General features: G+C 38.4%; 1 protein-coding gene and 1 pseudogene across 5 annotated transcripts in view; both read left to right on the forward strand.

The window, feature by feature from the left end:
- The first annotated feature begins 664 nt into the window (after positions 1–664).
- Positions 665–10,283, forward strand: LOC103130364 (solute carrier family 12 member 9-like; annotated as a pseudogene).
- An 8,046-nt stretch (positions 10,284–18,329) lies between these two features.
- The window catches only part of LOC103130355 (period circadian protein homolog 2-like), a 33,275-nt gene continuing 27,905 nt past the window's right edge, over positions 18,330–23,699 (forward strand). For 2 of the 5 annotated variants that reach the window (XM_016665854.1, XM_016665858.1), the window contains exons 1-2: positions 18,330–18,513; positions 18,662–18,754. The gene's annotated coding sequence lies outside the window, so the exon portion shown is untranslated. Of the gene's footprint in view, positions 18,514–18,630; positions 18,755–23,699 lie in introns of all 5 variants that reach the window. The other 3 variants (XM_016665855.1, XM_016665857.1, XM_016665856.1) reach the window with 3 other exon arrangements.

The raw sequence follows: 23,699 nt of genomic DNA on the forward strand, positions 1-23,699 counted from the left end.
TCTCACTGAGGGTTTGAGGGTCAAAAGGAACCCAAGAGAAAAAGGATGTGGGACTTTGATAGCAAACGGTAGATAAAATCAACATCAACGACTACCTACTCATAGTTGCACAGCTTCAAATGAGTGTAAGAGGAGGCAGCCACTGTGACAAACGGCATGTAAACAGCCTCATAAGTGCTGAGGGTAAGAACCAATTTGCTGGTCAAATTAACTTTATTTGCCATCAAATTAACTCCTGTCTTAAACTTTAAATCCTTGGGGTTTTCCTCTTACACATGCTGTTTTTGTCACTTTCACACCAAGGCTCACAACACGTGCTGTGTGCTGATTAAAATTCATAAATACTAAGCAAACACATTTTCATGAGTTTGTCCTCTAATTGGTTGGCTTTGGATTCATGTTGTTAGCTTCCTCTGCTGGGAGGCATCCTGGATTCTCAAAAATCCTTACAATGCTTTTGGGAATGTTTTGTGACTCAAAACTCCGTCCTTCCTTAACAAGAAGGAGATTGCAGTGGATATTTTTATGCAGAGAGAATCCTGATAAGTCTACTTGCATGTGTTGGCCTATTGACTTAATGTGTCCAATTTTGTATTAACAGTTTGGACATTAAGTGCCACAATTACACAAGTTTGGCAAGCTGTATTAACAATTCAAATTAATCAGTTTTCTAATAAACATATATAGATTTATATGTACAGGGCCATTACTTCTGGCTAAAACGTAATCAATGCCAACCGGCACTTGATTGGATAAATACAGTTAGAGGAAATTGCGCCACTCTTAATTAGCAAGGTGTAATTACATACAGGTGGAAAGTGACGCGGTTGGGTTCGTCCTGTGGATGTTTCGGACGAGTCAGCAGTTTATATGGACATGTTAGACTATCAGACACTTTGAACAAAGCTGTGATAAGTTTGGTTTGGGGTGCTTCTTTTAAATGTATTCTGCAGTAATCAATAACTAATGAAACGTAGACAAAATGGCAGAGAGAACTCCTTTACTACATTACCGTCTGACCACCAGCTCGGCACCCATCCCCGGGAATAGAACCGATGAGGTCGGGCGGCAGTCGGCTAATGAAGCGTCACGGTCCGCGGCCCCCAAGCTGGGGGTGATATTTGAAGTGGTCGTACCGACTTTACTGTCCATGTTCAGCGTCGTAGCGTTCCTGCGAATTGGTGAGTCTCGGCGCGCTATTATTAAACCAATGAAGGCGTGATATTGATGTATTTAATTTGTCAATATTTTCCAGAACGACCAGGAGTTCAAGCTCCTTACTGTATTTTACTCCCACTTGTATCGGTGCACTGTCGCATAATGGGTTAAAAATGACCAAATGGTTCCAGCCATTTTCAGTTGTTTCCTATATGATTTTACGTGAAAATATTTGGACTCTTAAGAATGTTGCAGTCCAAGATAAACATCAGTTTATTTCCTTAATGTTTTCTTAGGACAGTTGCATGGCATTAGAAGAACCCAAACTTGGTGTAATTTTCAGCTTTTGCATTTTCTGCTTAACACACCTTTTATATCCCACATTTTATAAATTTTATTGCGCTTGGATTCATTCATTTATGCAAAAAAGCAGATATTAAACAGAAGACACAAACTTTTTTCTAAATTAAATGGACCCCTTTGCCAATAGTTTGGTTTATCCTTTGAGAGAAATGTATGACCTTTTACTTTTTGCAGGTTTTGTTGTGGGTCAGGCAGGTCTATACCATTCCGTCACCATGTTCGTGGTGGCCTACTTTATCATCACAATGACTCTTCTGTCCATTTGTGCCATCTCCACTAATGGGGCTTTTGAGGCTGGTGGTGCCTACTGTATCCTTTTTAAAGCTGGCACAGTTGACTGCTGTAGTTTTAAAACCTCACTTGGGCGTTAGTATCAGGCTTTAAGAGGCGATAAAGTATCCTTGCTTTGTTTTTTTCTGTTCAGAACAGTTTAATTTAAAGTGTTAAACAGTTTGAATCACTGGATAATTTTTGTCATTTGAGAGGTAAGGCTTTCTGTGAACAAAAAAAATCCTTAATTTTAATCCCAGCCATGATTAGTGGAGCCTTGTGTCCCGAGTTCGGTGGCAGTATTGGCATCATGTTTTTTTTTTTTGCTAATATCTGTGGCTGCACTCTCTGTGTTTTGGGTTTGGTGGAGGTCATCATGTCTACCTTTGGAATACCAGAAGGTAAAGTTAATTTAACATTTTGAGACATTCTTGATGTGTTGCATGTACTTAAAGCCTTCTCTCACTGTTTTTTAGCGATCGCTGTGTTTACGGGTTCTCACCGACTATTGCCATCAGGATACTGGTCGTGCCTGTGTTGCTGCACTATCCTCCTCTTTCTGTGTTGTAGTCTGTTTGGTAAGATTTTTTTATTTTCTTTACATGAACCATTGAGATATGTGAGGTTTGTAATTTATTTGTATGGTGCATATAAACAATACGTTTATTAAAGGGGGTAATGATGGTGATGAGAAAAAAAATGCTAACTCAATATGTTGCCCGTCTGATGTAACAGCTCCATTGTGTTGTGGTGGTTTTTCTGCTGCACTAATCCCAGTTCAACTGGTACCTTTTTTTTGTCTTTTAATTTCAAAATTGCAGGTACCAGTTGAATCCCTGTTCAACTGGTACCTTTTTTTTGTCTTTTAATTTCAAAATTGCAGGAAAAAGGAGCAGAAAGCTCTTATTCTTGTGCTTAACATCAACCACAGTTCATTGCGTAGTAAAACGTCTGCATCTCTGCTTTAAAAAAAAAGAGAAGCCTTAAAATCAGGAACTGACTTGTGACAATTTCATTAAAATGCAGTGGAAACGAATCTGCCACAAAGGGAAAACAAATACAGATGGTACATTTCAGAGGCTATTCTACGCTTTGTTAGAAAAGCAGAGGACACGCCTTACCGGATTGTTGGGACATGGAAAAGCTGTATTAAAGCTACATGGTTGACTACACCACTGGTGGCATGATGTGTTTGCAGTCTTGTTCAATGGCTTCACTGGAATCATAGCAGGATCCAACATGTCCGGTATTGTGCTATTTAAAAGACCAGACGCCTCCTCTCAAAAAATAGTCTTTCACAGCGGCCGGATTTCATGTTTTAAAAAATATAAAGTGGCTCCAGTGCAGGAATTGGATGCCACTTTTATGACAAAGCTTTATTTTCTTTTGAATTGTTTTTGACACTTTAGCTGAAAAATGAAGCTACTGTAATTTTTTTTTGTCAGGCAGTTTTAGTTAAACACTCATTTATACATTTATCCAGAACTTCTTGGTCCACTCAAAATGTTCTCACTGATTAGACTTGAAAGCTGAAGATCTAAACCACACAACTGAGGATTTTCAATGTCCTTCAGGCTCAGTATTTAGAGAATAATTACCTGTGGTTCTTTGATTGGTGCCTATTAATCAGTGAAATGGGAGCTTATTTCCTCATGAAACGAGTTGGAAATTAAGGAGACACTCGCAGTCCCAAATGAAGTATTTAATTTAACACCCATCTCCCATTTTGACAATTATCTTAACACTGCTCCTGTTGCATTTATCCCAGGATACATGTGTTGTGCCCCAATGAAATTCCAGATCACATTTCAGAAGTTGATGGGTAATTTTAATGTCTAAACAATTCATAAAATAAATTTGTTGTTGCCATTTTTAACATGGTAGATGAGCAGGAAGATGCTTCTTAAAAATATCAAAACAAAATGGCTACAATAAAGAAATGCAAGTGAAAATTATGCGGGACGGGGAAAAAATTCAAATGCACTTTTTTGGGGGGTGAAAAGAGGCATTCTATGGAACAACGTTTATGTCAATATTAACCTTAAAAATGTGCTCTTGCAAATGAAATGTAAAGCAATGAGACCAAAAAATCCTGCACAGTATGTTTGTGTGCATAAAATGCATACCTTTATAAATGTACGCATGAAACATTCTTTATACAGTTTTAGTCCAGACAATAAAGGGTTTTTAAGATGTATGCCAATTTTGTGAAAACCAAACTGTTGCAAAATGGTGGTGAACTTGTTTACTTTCTAGAAAGCCTTTGCTGTGTGTTATTAGGTGATCTAAAAAAAACAACCCAGCTACTCCATGACAAGAGGAACACTTGCAGCTGTTCTTACAATCTTCATTGCATACAGTCTGCTGACTGCAGCATCCTGTGAACGGTTAGAGAAAATTTACACACAAAGCTGCAAAATATTCCTAAAAATGGAATAACTTGCAAAAAATACATTGTTTTGGTTAATTATAGTCGAATAAGATCAACCAAAAATGTTACTGCTTATATTTTTTTTGGATTGTGTGTAGCTACCTTCTCCAGAGAGACTACAGTTTTCTGGAGGACATCAATGTATGGTCTCCCATGGTGACAGTTGGTATCTACTCCTCCGCCATGTCTGCTGCAATGAGTAACCTAATAGGAGCTTCCAGGATCCTGTATGCTCTGGCCAAAGATAACTTGCTGGGTGAGAATATGAAACGTGTTCTGCTGTTCGCAGAGTTTATCAACCACATTTTTGGACCTTTAAAGAGTCTTATTATACACAGGATATAACATCTTAACAAGTAAGATGTTATGTCCTGATTTATTTACTGTATACGTGTATTAAAATAATCCGCAAGTGGTAGAAATGAATGAATAAACTGAGCTCATGTAGATAAAATGAGGTGATTAAAGCAGGCTGATTCTGCTCTGATCATTTAGTTTATCTAATTAAGCTTCTCGTGTGTGCTTGTCTAAGCATTTTAATATTCATCCATCTGTTTAAAATTGGCATTGCTCCTTATTGTGACAAAATGTCACTTGTTACTGATTTTTCATGGTGCAGGCATTTTAATGAGGAAGGAATCGTTTGTCAACAGATGGCTTGCTCTGTTCACTTAGAATGAAAAAACCTTTTCCATTGTTTGTTCAGCTTCACGAGTGCACGATGACTCAGTTGTTTGTGATTTTTTAGATGATGAGCAATATGAGAGATTTTCCTAATGTCCCACATTTGTACAGGTGGCGTCTTGGCGCTGGCGAGGATAACATCTCGCAGTGGAAACCCCTGGGTTTCTGTACTGATCTCCTGGTTTCTTGTACAGGTAAATCTTTAGTTTATGGGGTAATGGTTTAAGAATGAATCCCATTTGCCAATCCATATTGTTGTTCCTAACAGAGAGGTGGACATCTCTACTTTAAGGGAACATTTTTGCTTATTGAGAATTGTGTGAATTGTCTCCTACACCTATAGCATGGAGTACACAAGTTTTTAAAGAATTGGCCACCCCTCATATGACCCTACTTTTTGTGTGTTTGTGGCAGATGGTAGGGCCTCTTAACTGTTTTCATGGTTCTTGCCATCTGTCGAAGGACAACAGGGATTTCTAACCTTTGAAAAAAATGCATATCACAGACCCCACTCTGTGATTGTGTTGGCCTGTCACTACATGACTGAGTTGCCGTCATTCCCAGTTGCCTCCATTTTGTTAACACTTGGCTGTAGAATATTTGGTAGGAAGGACATTTCTAAACTTACTGGATTTGTGCATCATGTCTCAACACCACATTAGAATTCAGTTTCAGAAAGTGACTCCTTCTTTTATAAATATTTATAGGAGGAGTCTGCATGGCTTTGTGCAGGATTATATATATACACACATGGCAATCGACATAAAGGTAATTTTATTTATAAAGCACATTTTCAGCAACAAGGCAATACAAAGTGCTGTACAGGAATTAAAAGGAAATGCAAACAAAATAACAAACCAAAATGGAGCAAAAGAAGAAAAAATTAATGTTGATCCAAAGTAAATAAACTAGTTACTCCTATTCAGGGTTGGTAGATGAGTATAAGTAAGTATCCTCCGGTCTAATTCCTTTACCTTTCAGGTAATTTGAATACCCGAGTTCAGTGAATTGGATAAGTAGAAGAATATGTTTTGTTTATATAGCACTTTATCAGCAACAAGGCAGTTCAAATATGATGAGTAGTATTGGCAATTGTCTTGTTGTGATGAAATAACTTATGTACTCTTATGAAGTACTTCAAAAAGTTTAACTATAAAAGGCTGGAAATGTGTTTCAGAGCATCGGGTAAAAGTTTGTATTGGATGATTGAAACGATGGATTTGGTAGTTTGGTGGTGGCTATCTTGAAGTAAACATGAAACATTATTTCAGATCTGAAATGACTAATCTTATCTAACCACTCCAAGAGAAAACTAAATGCTTGCATCATCTTCAGTTTCATTTAAGCAAATGTCTTAATATTAAGCTGTCATACTATAGTTATATTTTCCGGCAATTCTGAAGATATTGCATAAACTGAAGTTGTGTGTTCACTCCACTAGATGGTGCTATTTGCTGACAAATTGAACACCATAGCTGGCATTGTCTCCATCCTGATCTTGTTGGTGTACGCTTCTGTAAATCTGGCCTGATTGGCACTTGAATGGGCATCTGCACCAAATTTCAGGTACTGGCACTGGGAGGCTGTAGGAATTTATCCGTTTTGAGATTTACCTGCCTGAACAGTGTATCAAGTGTTTTTTTTTTTGTTTTTTTTTTTTAGACAATCTTTCCGTTGTTTCACATGGCACACCTGCACTCTGGGCCTCTTTGGCTGCCTGGTTATGATGTTATTAGCTCCATTCATACTTTTATCAGCATAGGATTTATGCTGCTCCTCTGGGTGCTCATACACTCTCTGGGGCCCATCAGCAACTGGGGCTACATCAGTCAAGCTCTCATCTTCCATCAGGTATCTGTCAATGGCTCCTACTATACGTTAGTAATGCATTAAACCATAAGTTTCTATGCATTTCACTTGGATTTTATGCTCTAACACAAAGTTCAGTATAATTGTGTAATGAAGAAGTGGTCCTTTTTGTTATGAGGGGATACTACAAGCATTCACTGGTCAGATGAGACCAAATTTTAGACTTTTTGGGCTGTGGGCAAAACTGTGGCATAATGCCAACACTGTACCTCACTGAGGACACCATACCCATGGTGAAACATTGTTGGTAGCATCATGCTGAGATGTTCCCCTCATTTAAAAAAAAAAACGGATCAATTTTGATGGGGAAACTGGTTAATGCCTGAAAACCTGCTAGGGCTTTTAAAATAATTGACTGAGGTGAAAGTTCACTTTCAAGCAGAACTATCATGCTAACCATAAAGGATTGACTTTGGTCAAAGTGTGTTTACCTGGTAAAATGGCCTAGTCAATGTCTAGGTGTAAAGCTAATTAAGAATTTGTAGCAAGATGACTTTCCATTGCGTCTTAGTTTGAACTACAGTGTTTTCCAAAGAATTAGTTAAAAACTTAACTCTGTAGACATGCGGAGTTGGTGGTCTTGATTGAACACGAAGACATGCTGCATTCAAATATCTGTGCTAATTTTTTAAAAGCCCGTTTCTTCCACTTCACAACAGAGTGCTACTTTTTCTTGTATGGTCATTAAAAAAAATCCTAACAGAATAGATTGAGCTTTGTAACTTAACAAAATTTGAAAGTTTACGGAGTGTACATCATTTTTCAAGACCAAGTTAATGTAAACATTAAGGTAAATTGTTTTTTTGTTTTTTTTGTTTTTTTAGGTTCGCAAGTACTTGTTGCTTCTGGATGTGCGGAAGGACCATATGAAGTTCTGGAGGCCACAGGTGTTGATGGTCGCAAACCCTCGCACCTGTACGAGTCTTATGACTTTAAACGACCTGAAGAAAAGCGGCTTGTATGTCCTGGGACATGTGGAGCTTGGACTGCTTGGTAAGCGTTTATCAAAAAGCTACAGCACTTGGATACTTCACACTTGCAGTAATATTGTTTTACTACATACCAGTGGTAATTATGGTCAAGTAAAACTGACTTTCAGGTGTCTTGTTTAGAAGATTACTTCAGCAGATTTGGCATTAATGAGTTGGTATACATCTAAATTCACAAAAGTATGGCTTGGGTTTGGAGTGACTTCTGTAATTCATCATCTGTTTAGGATAGAAAAATATAGACTTTCTCAAATTACTTGCTTCTATAAGCTACATTAGCTAAGTTGGTGCTTTCATCAATAAAATGCTGGGTGCCAATATCAATAATTCCATGTGATTAACAATGTCGGCATGAAAGACGGATCAGTTTGAGACGGGTACCAAATCATCTTTGGGTCTTTCTGTTCCTAGATATAATTGTTACCATGGTATCTTTTCCTGCTGAGACTAGAAAACTACAATCATGTTATAAAATTATATTCTTGTATACCTCATTTGTTACGCCACTGCAATGATGCAAACTGTACCACATCCAATTTTTTGGTACTCCAACCACCACAATCAAAACATGATTGTGTCATTTAGAGTAACTTCTAACGCAGATTGAACACACGCATATCTTGCCGGTAATTAAAGGTCTGTCATTATGCTTCCATCATTTGTGTCTTTTGTAATTGTGCAGATGGTTTGCCAACCGATCTCCTGCAGAGCTGTTATGATTCCTGGCTGTCTTTGGTGGATCATTTAGAAATCAAGGCGTTTGTGAACCCAACTCCGGCTGACTCGGTTCGGCATGGAGTTCAAAATCTGCTCTTCATCTCAGGCTTTGGTAAGATCAAGCCACTCTATTTTCAAAGTCTTTGACATTTGTTGAGTATTGGGCTAACACATCTGCTGGCTTTAGGTGGGATGAGACCAAACACTCTTGTGCTGGGTTTTTATGATGACCGCACACCTGAAGATGGCCTCGCCAGTCATATTCTCCCATCAATAAGCTCTGATTCAGCTGCAGACTCCGATTCAGCAGCAGACTCTGAGCTGAGAACCCCATTTTCTTCCCAAATGTACAGAGACCTGAATAACCTAAACATCTTCAGGAAGAGGCAAATGTGCCTATTATTGCGGATGCTGTTAAAATGGGAAAGAATGTGGCTCTGGCTCGTTACTTCAACCAGTTCTGTCGGGAGGATGTCTTGGGCCCCCAAAGCTCAGTCGGACCATTTGTTGACTTGTGGCCTCTGAACCTTCTTCATCCAGACAGTCACAGTTATGTAAACATCTGCTCCCTGTTCCTGATACAGCTGGCCTGCGTCCTTCATGAAACGCGGGCCTGGAAACGGGCAAAACTTCGCCTCTTCCTATGTGTGGAGGCAGGCTGTACGCTGCCAGAAGATGAGGAGACTAGGCTCAAGGAACTTAGGCTGTCAGCTCAGGTCCATACAGTGGCTTGGGACCAGGTGGTAGCGATGCAGAGACAAGGAGCGAGGGCAGGAGGGGAAGGCTGTTCACAGAAAAGTAAGGTGAGGTCAAGACAAGAAGGTGAGGATCAAGATGGTACCCAAATGTTCCCTACGAATACTTATCATTTGACAGATGAATAGGTTAGTGCTGTGAACAATCTGATTTGTCAGCATGGTTCTTCTAAGCCGGCTGTACGTTTCCTGTATCTGCCCCACCCACCAGCCGACACAAGTCGTTAGTGTGCCCATCTTCATCAAATGGACTTGTTGAGTAGGAACCTCGGCCCAGCTTTGCTCATCCATGGAATCACTCCTGTTATCACCACAGACCTCTAAAATTTCATCCGTATCCCTTGGATATCAAACATGCACAGTCAAATAAGATACTCATTTGAAAAAACGGTTAATCTAGTCTCCCATTTATTAATTTATCATGCTGGTTCAACTTTGAAACGATTTTTTTTTTTTTTTTTGGTGCATCACTTGGTCTAGAATGACAAATCAATGCCAGCTTAATAATTGGGTCAATATGAAAATATGAACTAGTTTTCAGAACAAAAGGAGCAAGGACGGTGCTTTTTTTGTACTTGTGAAATATTAAAATGAATATTCAATAAATAGTTTTTGGAAAAATTACCATGTTGAGCAGTTTTTATAAAAATAAAGCACATATATCAAAGACAATTTATTTTTTCTCCTTTACAAAAGACTTGAGTTAAAATTATCCCGTTACCTCATGTAGGAGGAATACCTTAGTTATAAATAATCAACTTTCACTGGGTTAAAAAAAAAAAATTATTAAAAAATGGCCAAATGTATGTTTGTATTTGGCTGTTGAATTCTTCATTTGAAATTAGAGCAGGGAAACTCAGGAAGGAGTTCAGCATCCAACATGGCTCCCAGAAATGGAAAACGGTAATTTGTTGTTGCACAACAATAATTTTTTTTTTTTTTAAACTCTTGGACATGTTCAATCTCATGTATGTCACAGTAAAATATCTTGGTGTTTTAAATCTTGAAAGTACTACAATGAATAAACTCCATTTTGGTGTGAGGTGATGTCCAAATGATGTGCTTCTATCTATTCACAGTGAATAGAAAGACATTAAGTCATGTACTGATTACTTCACTCAAGACATTTTTTTGTGTGTGAATGTTCACCTCACTCCACAAACATCAGCAAATGGGTGATTAAGGCATTTTGCCAACTGATTAAGCAGAGCCATTGGCGGCAAATGCCACGTGTGCTTTGACGAAATTTCCATGAGTTCATTCTGGCTGAGTACCGACACCCACCTACACGTCTCTGACAAACAGCCTGTGGGAGAGAGAGTGTATCCCCCAGATGGCGGCAGGGTTGGCTCCATCCAAGACAAACGGGCATCAAGATGCTATGAACTGCTTCGTGTTTTCTTGGTATGTCTCCGCAGCTTGAGATGAACTTTATTTGGAAATAACAAATTGGCAGCTGTTCCCTCGAAGCCTCCGGTTGCTCAGTTTGGATGGATGGATGTCGGCTCTCTCCACCTACTAAACCAACAAGTAGAGAGGGGGAAGAACTGATTCACTTCCGGATGCTGATGAGATTTACTGATAATGGAAAAGCACTTTAGTCCTTGTACATTTTATTGTGACCTTTTTCTAAGCTGGTGCCATGTTTTTTTTTTATATATATATGTATTTTATTTGAGTTCTCATTTTCATAGGTGGAACATCACCTCACCACTTAAACTCCAAGAAGGCCTCAAGAGTTTTACCTTCTTTCAAGTGAGGTTTTTAAGTACTTTATTGTTTTTAAGCTGCAATATACAGTAAAGACCCTTTATAACACAAAATTACAACCAGTTCCCCGTAATATAAGTACTTGTAAACGAGCAATGTCTTTAAAGTTCAGACCAGATTAGAGCAAAAATTCACACAAGCAAAGAAATCAAGGCAAATTAGTCCCCAAATGAAATTATCAATAAAATAAAAAAAGATATTCATTGAATCCACTTACAGAAATGTATTAAATGCTTCCAGGGAAAGAGCTTTTTCCCCCCACCTTAAGATGCCTGCTCTATGGAGAAACTAGTGCATTCATTACTCATGTGTGAGTTTGACCCACTTTGTCTTCTAAACAAATTCTTCAAATCTTAAAGGTTTGTGTTTGGGGCTCTTTTCTATGCGCTCTGATCTTCAGTTCTTTCCATTTTTAGTCGGATCACAGTCATGTGATTTGGTCATTCTGGCACAGTTTTACTGTCTTATCTGAATCCAAATAATAGTCCCCATGTTTGTGTTTGGAACTATTGTCTCAGGGTTTTTTTTTTATGTTGTCCAAATCTTCTGCTTCTACCTTTAAAACAAGTGTTGGCATGATTTTTTTCTAACAGTCTTGCATCTGCATCAACGGTGCGCAAAGAGGCAATTTGTGTCGAGTGCATTACTTGTAATTTTCAATGGATAAAATTGTACCTGCTCATTTCAAGACTCTCACAAACTGAAAGTCTGGTTTTTGGACAACTCTGGATCGAAATTTTCATTTCTCTGCACCAGAAATGTTACGAGGGGCACCTGTTTACGTCTGGTTCATTGTGATGTTCTTCTGGATTATGGCTCTAACGGCGCTCACGCTGGTACATTCAGAAGTTTAGAAATGCAGCTGTAATCACTGTATATTTTGCAATATGGAGATTTTTGGGAAAATCTCTTTGCTTTGACAACCATAAAACTCCAATACTTTGAAATGACAAACCTAAACTAGCAGATTCCTTTACAAATAGCAAAAAAGTTTAAAATAGTGGTTTCTGGGCTTTGTCTTTTTACACATTCATTTCTTTGCATTTAATGTGTTTTCTCTGTTATACACATGTTCTTTTTTTTAACCATTAATTTAATCTGAAGACTGATTTGCTTTAATTACTTTGTATGTGTAGGTTATCTGGGTTGTTGCTGACATTTGGTGTGAATTTTATGTCGGTGACCTCATTTAAACTAATAAAAAGCTGACATGTTCAATGTGTATTTTACCAGCTACATTTTAAATGAAAATAGATCGGGGAGTGGGGATAAGCACACACCCACAATATTGTCATAATCTCTTGCATCAATATTTCCATTTGGCACATAAGGTGGCTATTTCTATTGCTTTCATGTCAACATCTGAGAAGTTCTTAAAGAGGGTGTGGATGCTGAAGAGTCTGGGGAAAAGACAAGTTTTTTCTTTCTTCAAAACAAGAACATGTTTCTTTTTGGCACATAGATCCTGGCTGGAGCTGAAATGCTTCTTCTGATCAGTAGTCTGTTCCATCTGTGGCCTGCGTCACGTTTGCACCACAGTTTACGTGTATTGTCACCAGCCCACGCATTGCTGAAAGGGAGAGTGTTAACAGACTGAGGCAAGCCCTACTAGGGGATGCAACGTCCACCCTCAAAATATCCTAATCAGTTCAACTACAGCATGGAACAAGAGAGGTGCCGGCAGAGCTTCACACATCCAAAAAAACTGTTGCAGTCACAAAGACTTTCCCATTATCTCGGCAGTCGTAAGGTGTCGAGAGATTCCTTCACTGACTGTGGGAGGCTTCAGACATCCTGATTTCATCTAAATGATGTCAAGAAGGACAAAGGACTAGCTGAGCACAAGAGCAGGACAACCCAGAAAAATGGGTTTGAATTTATGTGCATGATGCTAACAACCCTGACTTCTACTCTCAGTTTTAGCCATGACTGGACATGGAAAAACTCCCATATTTGGTGATGTCTATTAGTTCATCTTTATTTTTAGTCTTTCTCTTACAAAGTGAAGGCAACAAAAGTTCTTCATTATAAAAAAAAACTAAGGAGCTCAATATAAAATATAAAACAGAATGTGTAGCTAACAGAGCTGATGTTGGTTTGAAGAAAGGAAACAATTCTGAGAAAAGCACCTAAAGCATTTCTTTGCACAGCAGCAAAAATGTTAATTGGACAGACAGTGTCTGCAACGATAGACTTTGAAATTACAGAAAATATTCATAAAGAAATGCAACATGGGCAGTGATTACTGCAGTCACAGCATGAACAATTGTTTCTCCTTCAGGAAGAAAAGTAATTATGTTTCAAATGAGAAGCCAGGAACAAAGACAGATTGAACAAAGGAGGCCCAGGAAGGCTCTTCGTTTCTTCAAAGATACCTTAAAAAGTGGGAAGGTGAAGATGACAGGAACACACAGATGCATGGATGGAGAATGTGTTAAAAGACCAGATATTGGCAAAAGTGTGACTTATAGTATCATATTTATGTAACAATACACCTTGTAATGTCCTGATCAACACATAAAAAGTGATCTCAGAGTCCTAAATTGTTGATCTTGTTTTTTTTCTTCTTCTTTTAGGCTATGAAAACCATCTCTGAAAATGAATTTAATAAGAAATTATGAATAAATATATAGATGTGTCATACATATTACTGTCTCTTAAATACTGATCTACCTGCTTTAACAGCAAGAAGATTAAACCAAAACCCTTAAAACGAATGCGACTAAACCATGAAACGTGACATTCAAACAAATGAAAAACAAGCCTTGTCATAATGAACTGATAACCAGACTGTTTTAAATTTACATTTTGAGCAGGGCAACATAGAAAACATGCAAGGTTGAAGAGCATGCTTTGACCCATTTATGATTTTCACTTTTAGTATTTTATAAATTTTATTTGATGCAGGTTTCTGATAGACCCGACTGAGTCGTACCTGCTTCTGCCAGCTCCTAGAGGCAGGTTTACGTTGCTGTGCAATATGGATGGAGGGATAACTTGACAAGGAAAATAACCTGGCTGATTCCTTTTCTCGTTAACAAACAGATTTGGCAGGAGCTTAAATGCGTCCTCTGATCAACAGACACAGCCATCTGTGGCTTACGTCAATTTTGCACCAGAATTCTACATTTCTCATTTACGTGAATACTCACCAGCCTCCACCTCACTGACAAACAGGATGTAGGAGGAAATGTGTTTGCAGACGGAGAAGAACTCTATAAGGGGATATCACGACCAGACTTAAGCAAGAACATTGTACTCATTTTTTAAATAAGAAGGGAATGACGGTCTCTTACGCACAAAGGATATCAATACTGTAATCACAAAATCAATCGGTGTCTACTTAATGGAGACATCGCAAAATGCTGAAATGCTGCAACCCTATTATTGATGGTCAGAAAAAGTTAAAGAAATAAGTACAAGTTTCAAATTCTAAAAGATAAACATACATACAGTTCTCTTAAGGATATCTTACTGGTGGATAAAATGAGTAATCTTCTTTCCTTAAATGATGGGATTAGTGAAAAATATATTTTTAAAAGTATTTTCACATTTTTAACATGTTTCTTGATATGTGATGAAGTTTATATAATATATAAAATTAAATTTCACACCTGCAGCGCCAAGAGGAAACTATGAAACCTTTATAATTCTTGCCCCCTTGCAAATATACGTGTGTAGGCTTAAAATAAATTCATCTCTTAATATTAGACTACACTAACGGTTTGATTATCTTCTGACAATACATCTTATTGACTTAAAGTTGATCTTTTTTTCAATGAACTTTTAATTAGAAATTGATCATTTCAGGTTTTTCTGGGATAGGAAAATGGGAAAGACATGAAAACCCTGCAGTGCATGTAAGTTAGATTTGTGTGTGGTCTTGATACTGTAAGTGAAGGAATAACTCCAAGAATAGTTACCAGCCAAAAATGCTCCATATCTGCAACCATAGCAATAATAAACAAGCTTAAAATAACTGGGATTGAGATTATGAAAGGATCTATGTTTATCTCGCCACAACAGTGAGCAGGATAATAATGGGAGGATAAAAAAAAAAAAAATCACAAGTTCACTGTTAAAAAGGTGCGACAAATATTTATATTAAGATTTATTAAATATCTCTACCAGGGCGGCCAGCGTACAGCATTATTGACAACAGCTTCCACAAAAAAAACCCCAAACAAAGATTAGAAGAAAATTGTGATACTTCATCCAAGTTTCATCCAGGGACTCGCACATTTTTTTTGAGTGAGTAATTCTGCAGAAGTTTATCGCAAGGAAGATACGTATATTTAGCCCAGTGGGATATTAGCTCACAATATTAGCCTCTGGGGTCCGTGCTAATGACGTTCAAACTGTGGAAATAGCACAAGTGGATGTGAGGGTGGGAGGCAAAGACTGCAGGATGTTTTATCCTGTGGGAGTGTGCAGTAAGCTTCTCTCTGCTGCTGCCCACACAACCCTAGTGAGTTATTTGTGGCTCGTTCGCACACACACAGCTTCGAAACTGGTGTGATAATCTATTGTTGTGTGTCCGACTTGCATCTTGTGGTTTTGTGAAAAAGTCTTCTGAGCAATTAAAGTCACTCAAATGAGAACGGTTTTATTTTCAGTTTGAAGTTAATGCTTTTTAAAGGTCACAGTGTAGTTAAAACATTTAGCATCAAAGATAAAAGGCAGAACTTATTGTTCTTTTCATCCATGTTTTACCTCATGTGCCCCTTTTTTTTTTAAACATGGAGAAATACAACCTTTTCGACAATTAGGCCCAGCGGTGCCTTTGGTTTGTGGTTTTGGAGCAATCCCTACTGTTTTATAGTTGAATTAAACATTACCTTGCTCTAGTCTTCACGTGCAACTGAGTAAGATACTTAGACAAAAAAAGCCTTTATTGGGGATATTAGCAGCAGCTAAAAGTAACCCCGCAATAAATCCTTTCGCCATGAAGGTCATAAAGCTATGGCTTCAGTCTATAGTGCCAATCTTCTTCTGTAGCATTTCACAAGTTGATGCATACAGAGAAAATAATTTCTGTTAAAAAATAGAATAAAAATGTTTAATGTTAAATTATTATTATTATTATTTTTTATTAATTTTTGTAGCCTGCTAAATTTTGTAATTTGATGATTTGGCAAAATTTCCCACCTCCAGCACAACTCAGATGATTGCACTACCTCTTTAACATTCCTTCATGCCTGTCATCCTTTCCTTTAATCCAGGCGTGCAGCACTAAAACATGAATTTTATTTATTTATTTATTTTCTGGCATCACTCCCATTCAAAAGCTTTGTGTGCAGAGAGTATTTAATGGGTGCTATGAAGACCTGGTGACTCCCAAAGTGTCATGTCAAGTGAACTTTGGACATGCTTTTCCCTTCTTACTCACTGTGGGATGGGAAGTATGCCTGGATTAAGAACACAAAAACATATAAACAGCAACACCAACAATTGCTCCAAAAATGACAGTGAAGCGAATCAACACTGAGCATATACTTAAATATTTCATAAAGCAGAGGACTGTTAAAAAAAGAGCAAGTTGTAACTAAATTGGAAACCAAATCTTCATCTCCACAGTATTTTTAGCATATTACCCTGACGCACCACTTCTAAAGGCTCTAACGACAATATTTGATGGATTCAACTTGTACGGTTTTAACTGACTCATTGTTTGTATCCCTCAGTGGGCTGTTGGAGCGGTACCAGTGGTTCTGATGATCATAAGTGGTTGTTGTCTTCCTCCACCCCCACATTGCTGGGGATGCCCTCATCTCCATGGAGAACTTGGTTACAGCTCGGTCCACGTACACCTCCTTTTGCGTCACTCTGACTCTTTTACTTTCATCAAAAAAGGAAACATTTCCTCTGCATGATCAAGTTGCTTGCAAGCCATAAATGGGCTACATGGAAATTATCACCCAATGTTCAGTAAGATCATTTTTGTATCTAAATGTGACATTTCCCTGTACAAAGCTGGGAGACTTGTATTTCACTTTTTATTTGAAACAAATTAAAACTATGTTCTGCTATTTCACCATGAACTACTTTATGTTATTGAGGTGGACCTCAATAACTGTCATGTGAATCAGAGATGGACAGATTTAAGGTTATGCCCTACATAAAGTCCCTATGTGGCTGTGTAATATGCAATATCTCCCTTTTAAGCTGAATTTGAAGTACTGCGATCAAATTAGAGTAATAACTTTTGCAATTTGATTTGAAACACTGCCAAGAAATAGCAACATCAACAAAATATCCTATATATCGGAGTGGAAATTTTCACTTACTGTAGTCCCCAATAATTCCTAATGTTGCTAATTTGCATCACACCTACATTTTTTATCTATTTTATGCCATGTCTTCAAATTAGCATTTACTACTTCAGACTTGCTTGGCAGCAAAAATCTATGTATTTTTCACACGTTTTTGAGTAAAATAGGGTTTGAAGAAGCTAAAAATCCTAGGAAACAGGATAGACCACTTTTTAGGTCATTCTAACAATGTCTTAAAGATTTAGAGACAATATGTATAATTATATTATTCCAATAAAAAATGTAAAAACTCTATTTCGACATGTCTGCTGTGCAGTACCCAGTTTCACGTGCACATCTGTATTTGTTCAACTATGCGTCACTGAAATTTATATGGCACATGCCCTAAATTCCTTTTCACGGTGTTTAGTATGCTCCTCACGGGGCTCACATTCCCGAATCTTCAAAGTTATGTAAAGCATCAAAACAGGAACATTTTACATCTCTTTTAGTGATACAATGCGCCTCCTAAGCATCACGTAGACCTAACATATACCACACTGTGAACAAAGTGCATTATCTCTTAAATTAATTTTACGTAATAAAGACTATAAATTGGAAACACTTTCCAAAAGACCTCGAGAGACATCAAATTTCTGTTCAGGCAAACTTTTTTATGCTTACGTGAATGACTGCGCACAAACAGTCCCCGCCACATTGCCATGCACACACTTGTATAACCTTTTAGATAACAGCCGGTCGCTCTGAGCCGTTATGAGCCAACCCTGGCCACTGCTTCATTCACAGGCTTCTCCGTCGTAGTGATTTGCTCTCTCTCATCACACTGCCAGCAGCCGTGGGTTTCCATGTGAAAAGCCCGTCACAACCTTATGTAAAACGACTGACAGCAGAGAGGACGAATCACGATGCGGAGCGGTAGTTATGCTACCAGCCTCCGTCAGCTCGTGACACGCTGATTGGTCCGAATCACGGAGAGGCGATGACTGGCTTTAATTTAGACCAATGGGAGAAGAGCAGTAGGAAGGGCTAGAAAATGGGCTTGTAATGAGGTCACTGCTTGCGTTGGAGATCCAGGGCAGTGCGTGGACACCGGAGCCGGGGAGAGAAATTTGTGAAAGCAGCCCAGAAGGAGCGGACGGACCCAGTCCTACAGAAAAGGTAGCTGTATCTTCAAATCTTCAAGAATTTTATTCCACGGAACCACCGGAGAAAATAGAGTTGAAGCCCTCCGTGAGGTTAGTGAAGCTTATTATATGTCCGTATGAAATAATGAGTTGGGTATTGCATTATAAGGTCACGTCAATTAACTGGACGTCTGCTCTCTTGACTGCTGGAAATCCCTGACGGAGTAGCCGCTTTACCTGCTGCGGGATGAAACCGCAGCTGACCGGGGCTTTAAGGAACTTGGCATACGGCGAGTGAAAGCATCCAGAAAGAAAGTTGAAGCAGTAAAACTGGCGCAGAGTGGCCGGAGCGGTGAGTCCCTTCTGGAGCTCAGTAGATACAGTGGATAGCTGAACTCTGTGGTGTCAGTGTCACATGAAAACGCCGGTACGGACACACTTACATAAAGTGTTATGCTGCAGTTGCACATGGCACAAGTTCACATGCCGCTCCGATTAGGGAATATGCGGTACGAGGAGCAGAGTGCAGGCAGGCTGGCAGAATTAACCATTCATTCATTGTAATTACATGAGTGAGAGCACAGTGACTACAACTTTAAAGATGACAGGGGCAGTGCCAAGAGAGGGGTGGTGGGGTGCGGAACCTCTAGTGTTATATAATTATGGTATATATATAATACTTTTATTCTTTTATTATAGTAAGTAGAAATGATCGGGTCATGTATGAATTTTTGCAAGTTCTCTCTGTGGATTCTCTATGGTTACTCCAGTGACTTTCTCTGATCCATAAATATGCCTTTATGGTTATTTGGCCTGAGTCCATTCAAGACATTTTGGCCCCGTTTTCTGACTTGGTTGCTGGAGATAGGTAGGCTACCATAGCACTGCAAGGGTTACGAGGACGTCGGAAATTATTGGATGGATATTTTCTTTTTTTCATATTCATTATTTCTTGTTTTAATGTCTTTCACTCACTCTTGGGCCTGGATCACCTAAGGAAGTATGACATTTGTAGAGTTAGAGTTTTGAAATCATGGACACTGGATTTTGTTTTACAATAGAAATAGAGTATTCTAATATAAAGATGTTTAGTAGGTTGAACAATGGAAGTGGAGTGACTTTAAAAGCGTCTGCCACGTTTTAGCTTTGACACTTTTCAGTCTTACTGTTGGTTTAATCCAATTCACCACAATGTGATCATGATCTCTTCAGTCAGGCATTTAACTGCCTCAGAGATTTAAGATAAGTGAACTGAACCTGAATCTGATTTGAAAGTGTTATAGCAGTGCCACATCTCTTTCACTCACCTGAAATCAGATCAGTGGAAAGCTTTGCACGCTATTCAGGTGGAGGCTGCTCTCTGCTAATATCTACCAGCCTGCGGCAGTAAAATGCAAACATGTAGTTGTCAAAGGTATCCCAGGGACTACTCTGTCATACCCTTGTAAGCAACCAAAGCATCATTCTCCAGCCTTATTCTTTTGTCCAGCTTTAAAATATGGACCTCAGATTGAAGTTGACTTTGTTCACGGTAGCAGAATAATACAGCCAACTTCAGCTTGTCTTCATGAATGGAGTGGGAGGAGTCAAGATGTTTGACGCAAGTAGAGGCTGACAAGAGATTTGTTATTTAGATCTGTTTATCATACAGTTGAAATCAGACGGAAGGGTTGCCATCTCTACAGCTCTCGGCGGCAGAGCAAAAAGATCAGGAGTGGAGAAGTTAAATGAGCATATTTATGTTCTCAAAGCTGATCTAAGTACTTGTTTCTGAAAAGAACATTTTAAAGTGTCATCTGTAGTATGATGGTGCCAAAAGGGCTAGTGCAACCTTTTGAGAGCACAGAGAAGTTCTTGCCAGCCTGTGCATGCCCTCTGATTTAGCTAAACCTTGGGTTCAAGAATCCAGAGACCAACATGAACTAATATTTAGGTTGGCAGTCGCTATGCAAGATGCATGTTGCAACAGAGGGCAGCTGAGGTTAGGCACAGGACCGTGCACCAATAAAAGTGACAGCTCTGAATCTCCATCAATGATTCATCAATAAAGAGAGACATTTTTTGTGAAGTTGTCCTTAATTACACAAAAATGAATGCAATAAAGTCTTGTGTAGGGCAGTGACACAAATGCAATAGTGATGAATGAAATTCTGACTTAAATTTACATGGCTTTATCTAAATTTAGTTATTTGATTGCAATCAATGCATACACTTTTTTATTGGTTTGACTTTGCATAGGATTTAATTTTCTTCATGCTATCCTGATCGTACAGGGTACCAAGGAGTTTTCGCCATCTAGACAATCAGGGTTAAAGGCTAATCAATGAAAAGGACTATCGGACTCAGGTTAAATGTTCCAACATCAGCGATTTAGGAAATAAGGATAAAAAAAGGCAGGATGTCATGAACTGTTGTTATTTGAGCTAAAGGAAAATTGTCTGATGGTTTTTATCTCCCTACTTATTATAACTTTATGTCTCATGGATTTGTGCTGTCTCTGAATGGGCTCATTTAATTGTTAAATGTTGCACCATTTAACAATTAAATGAGTTTAAATGATTTCTCATACTATTCCAAATAGATTTTGAAGTTCTACCTCAGCCAAATGTTCCTATTAACCACCAACAAGTGTTCGTTTGGATTAAATTGGCCATATAGTGTGATATATATATACCTCTTAATTGTGTTATCTTTCTCATCTTGTGGCTTTAGACACCTGCGCCTTATTGACCGTACCTTAATGTCGGATGTGCGTCATAGCTTTTATAGAGCGCCAGCCAGACGGTGCGCCCTTTGACCGGAGAAGCATCATTTAATCGAGTCAGTCCATGTGCTGATTACATTATGAGGAAGAGTCTGATGACTCTGCATTAAAAAAAAAAACGTGAAAAAGTGGTTTGGGAAGCAAAGTTCACTGTGATTGGTTTTTAAAATGATCAGTGGATTCCTGACGGAGACGAAGGAAAGCCAGATTTTTTTTGTCCTCTGCTCCTTTCTCTGCAGCTGCTCAGCTGGAATTTATTTATTGGCAGAGACAAAGAAAGATATGTTGAATTTGCTTTAGTGCACAGGTGCATTGGACACAAATAGCCACCTTTACAAAAAAAAAATATAAAAAATAACATAGTTGATCTGTAGGGATCTTGTTAGCAGTCTCTCCTTACACAGAAATGCCCAAAGGAAATATTTTAATGCAATTTCTAAAAGTTGAAACATGTTTGTAGTGTCTGCTGTTGCACAATCACCTGCCTTGGATTGATCCTAAGCTAATAAATAAAGAATCTCCCACATTGGTAACTAGTACAATCTTTTGGACTTTGTGGTTTGTCGGGTTGTCAGATTGCTCTTTCATCTTTGGATTGTAGACTTTCAGTTACATCTCCTGCCTCAGTTGCACTTTCTGACAGGGAAAAAAACAGCTCAGTAAGTGCTTTGAGAAGTTCAGAGCAGCCTATTCACTCTGGGCAGAAACATTCTGTGAGTAATGTCTCTAAGTTACATGGGGGAATGGGTCCAAGTCACTGCATTTTGTGAAGGGGATTTTTTTATGATCCTAACCACAGTGAGCTCAAGTGCTGCATCACAGATTTCCTTTTTCTTTGCAGATTTACTTTCTTTATCCTGACTGCACATTTTGTTTATATCATGTAGTTTAATTAACTTCATCTGGGCCTGAATGTTGTTGTTGTTTTGTTCTCCAGTCCCATGTTCAGATAATTATAGTTTCCTCTTTCAGATTTTTGATTCTCATTTAACATTACCCCCTGTTTTATGTTGTCGGATCTCTTTCTTTTGTACATTTTTTTTCTTTCTCTCCTGATGGTTAATGTCTGTTCCACACTGTTGTTTAGATCGTTTAGTTTATGGTTTTGAGCATCATCTCACCAAACACTGGAAGTCATCAAACATCTTTTCTTGTTCAGCCCCCCAAAAAGCATAGAAAAATTAGCTTACATTCTGGCCAAATGTTAGGATCCTATATTTCTCTGTAATTGGCGTCAAAGAAGCCAGACTTTGCCTTTTGAAATGATTTTCAGATATATGACGTCATACATTGGCTGCTTTTTAACATATTTTCTGTTAGGTATTTGTAACCACTCAGCTGGGATCTATGAATCACTCAGGCATAAAACAGCAGCTGAACTCAAGGAATGAGCCATGAGTGTGGTGTCTCCAGATTACAGACAGTTTACTAAGGTGCTCATTTTACACTGAGTATTTAGACACTTAATTACAGTCAGCATTTAACAAAGGCAAAATGTTCAGATTTGTTTGGCTGGAAACTGTAAATATCGAGAGATACACTGTAAAAAAATAAAACAAAAAGAAAAGCGTCTCTAATTTACGGTAAAATACCGGCAGCTGTTTTTACAGTTTTTCTACAAAAATTAGACATTCTTTTTTTTTTTTTTTTTTTTTTTTTACAATGTAGCAGAGTTTGAATAGTATAATTGGATTTTAGCAATAACAAATTCACTATTGACACTTAAATCCTGGTGTACAGAGGAGGATGCATTTCCTTGTTCCTTTGTCAGGTCTCTCAGGATTTTTAGGTCATTTTTATTGTGTTAGTATTTAGATATTCTCTGGCCTCATAATTCCTCCTCCATCCTTCACTTGTCCACTTTCCTATTTTTTAAGCAAACACTGCAAACTGCCCTGGCAGGGTCACGTACAAGTACCAGACAGAAAATAGGTCAAAATGCCAAATCCCAGCCAAATCCCAAAGAATAGCACTGACCTTCGCAAAGACCCAATAACTATTGATATTGACCACTGTAAGCATTTGCAAGAAAATCTGACTCCTTGGAAGGAAAGTATACAGAGTTAGGAGTGGTTTAAAACTTTTGCACATTGCTTTAATCTCTCTTATTGTGTCTGGATCCCTGCGCTTTGCCTCTGCATGCCCATTCTGGTTTTAGCCAAAGACGTCATTAAAGATTTGTTTTTCTTTCTTATTCTCTGCTCTGCTGCACTTTTAATCTTTTAAAGATCTGCTGCTGCTTCTTCTCACCCCTCTCCCCACGCCTGCCGCCTGCGTTCAGTTTTGACTTGCTCCATTCTGACAAGCATTGGTGAACTTTTTGCTCAAGTTCAGCCACTTCTTTTCACACTTTGCAAGACTTATCACCTTCTGATTGATCATTTACTGACCTATTTCACTTGGCAGCTCAGATGCAGGACATGAGCCAACTATGCAACAGGTCAACGTCGTGTCACACTGTGCACAGTCATCTGATAAGATCTATAGAAGTGTTAATTATTGATAACTATGCTACTGTCATTTGTTCTACCAC

This window comes from Poecilia formosa, unplaced genomic scaffold, assembly GCF_000485575.1.
Source record: "Poecilia formosa unplaced genomic scaffold, Poecilia_formosa-5.1.2 Scaffold627, whole genome shotgun sequence".
Lineage (NCBI taxonomy): Eukaryota > Metazoa > Chordata > Actinopteri > Cyprinodontiformes > Poeciliidae > Poecilia > Poecilia formosa.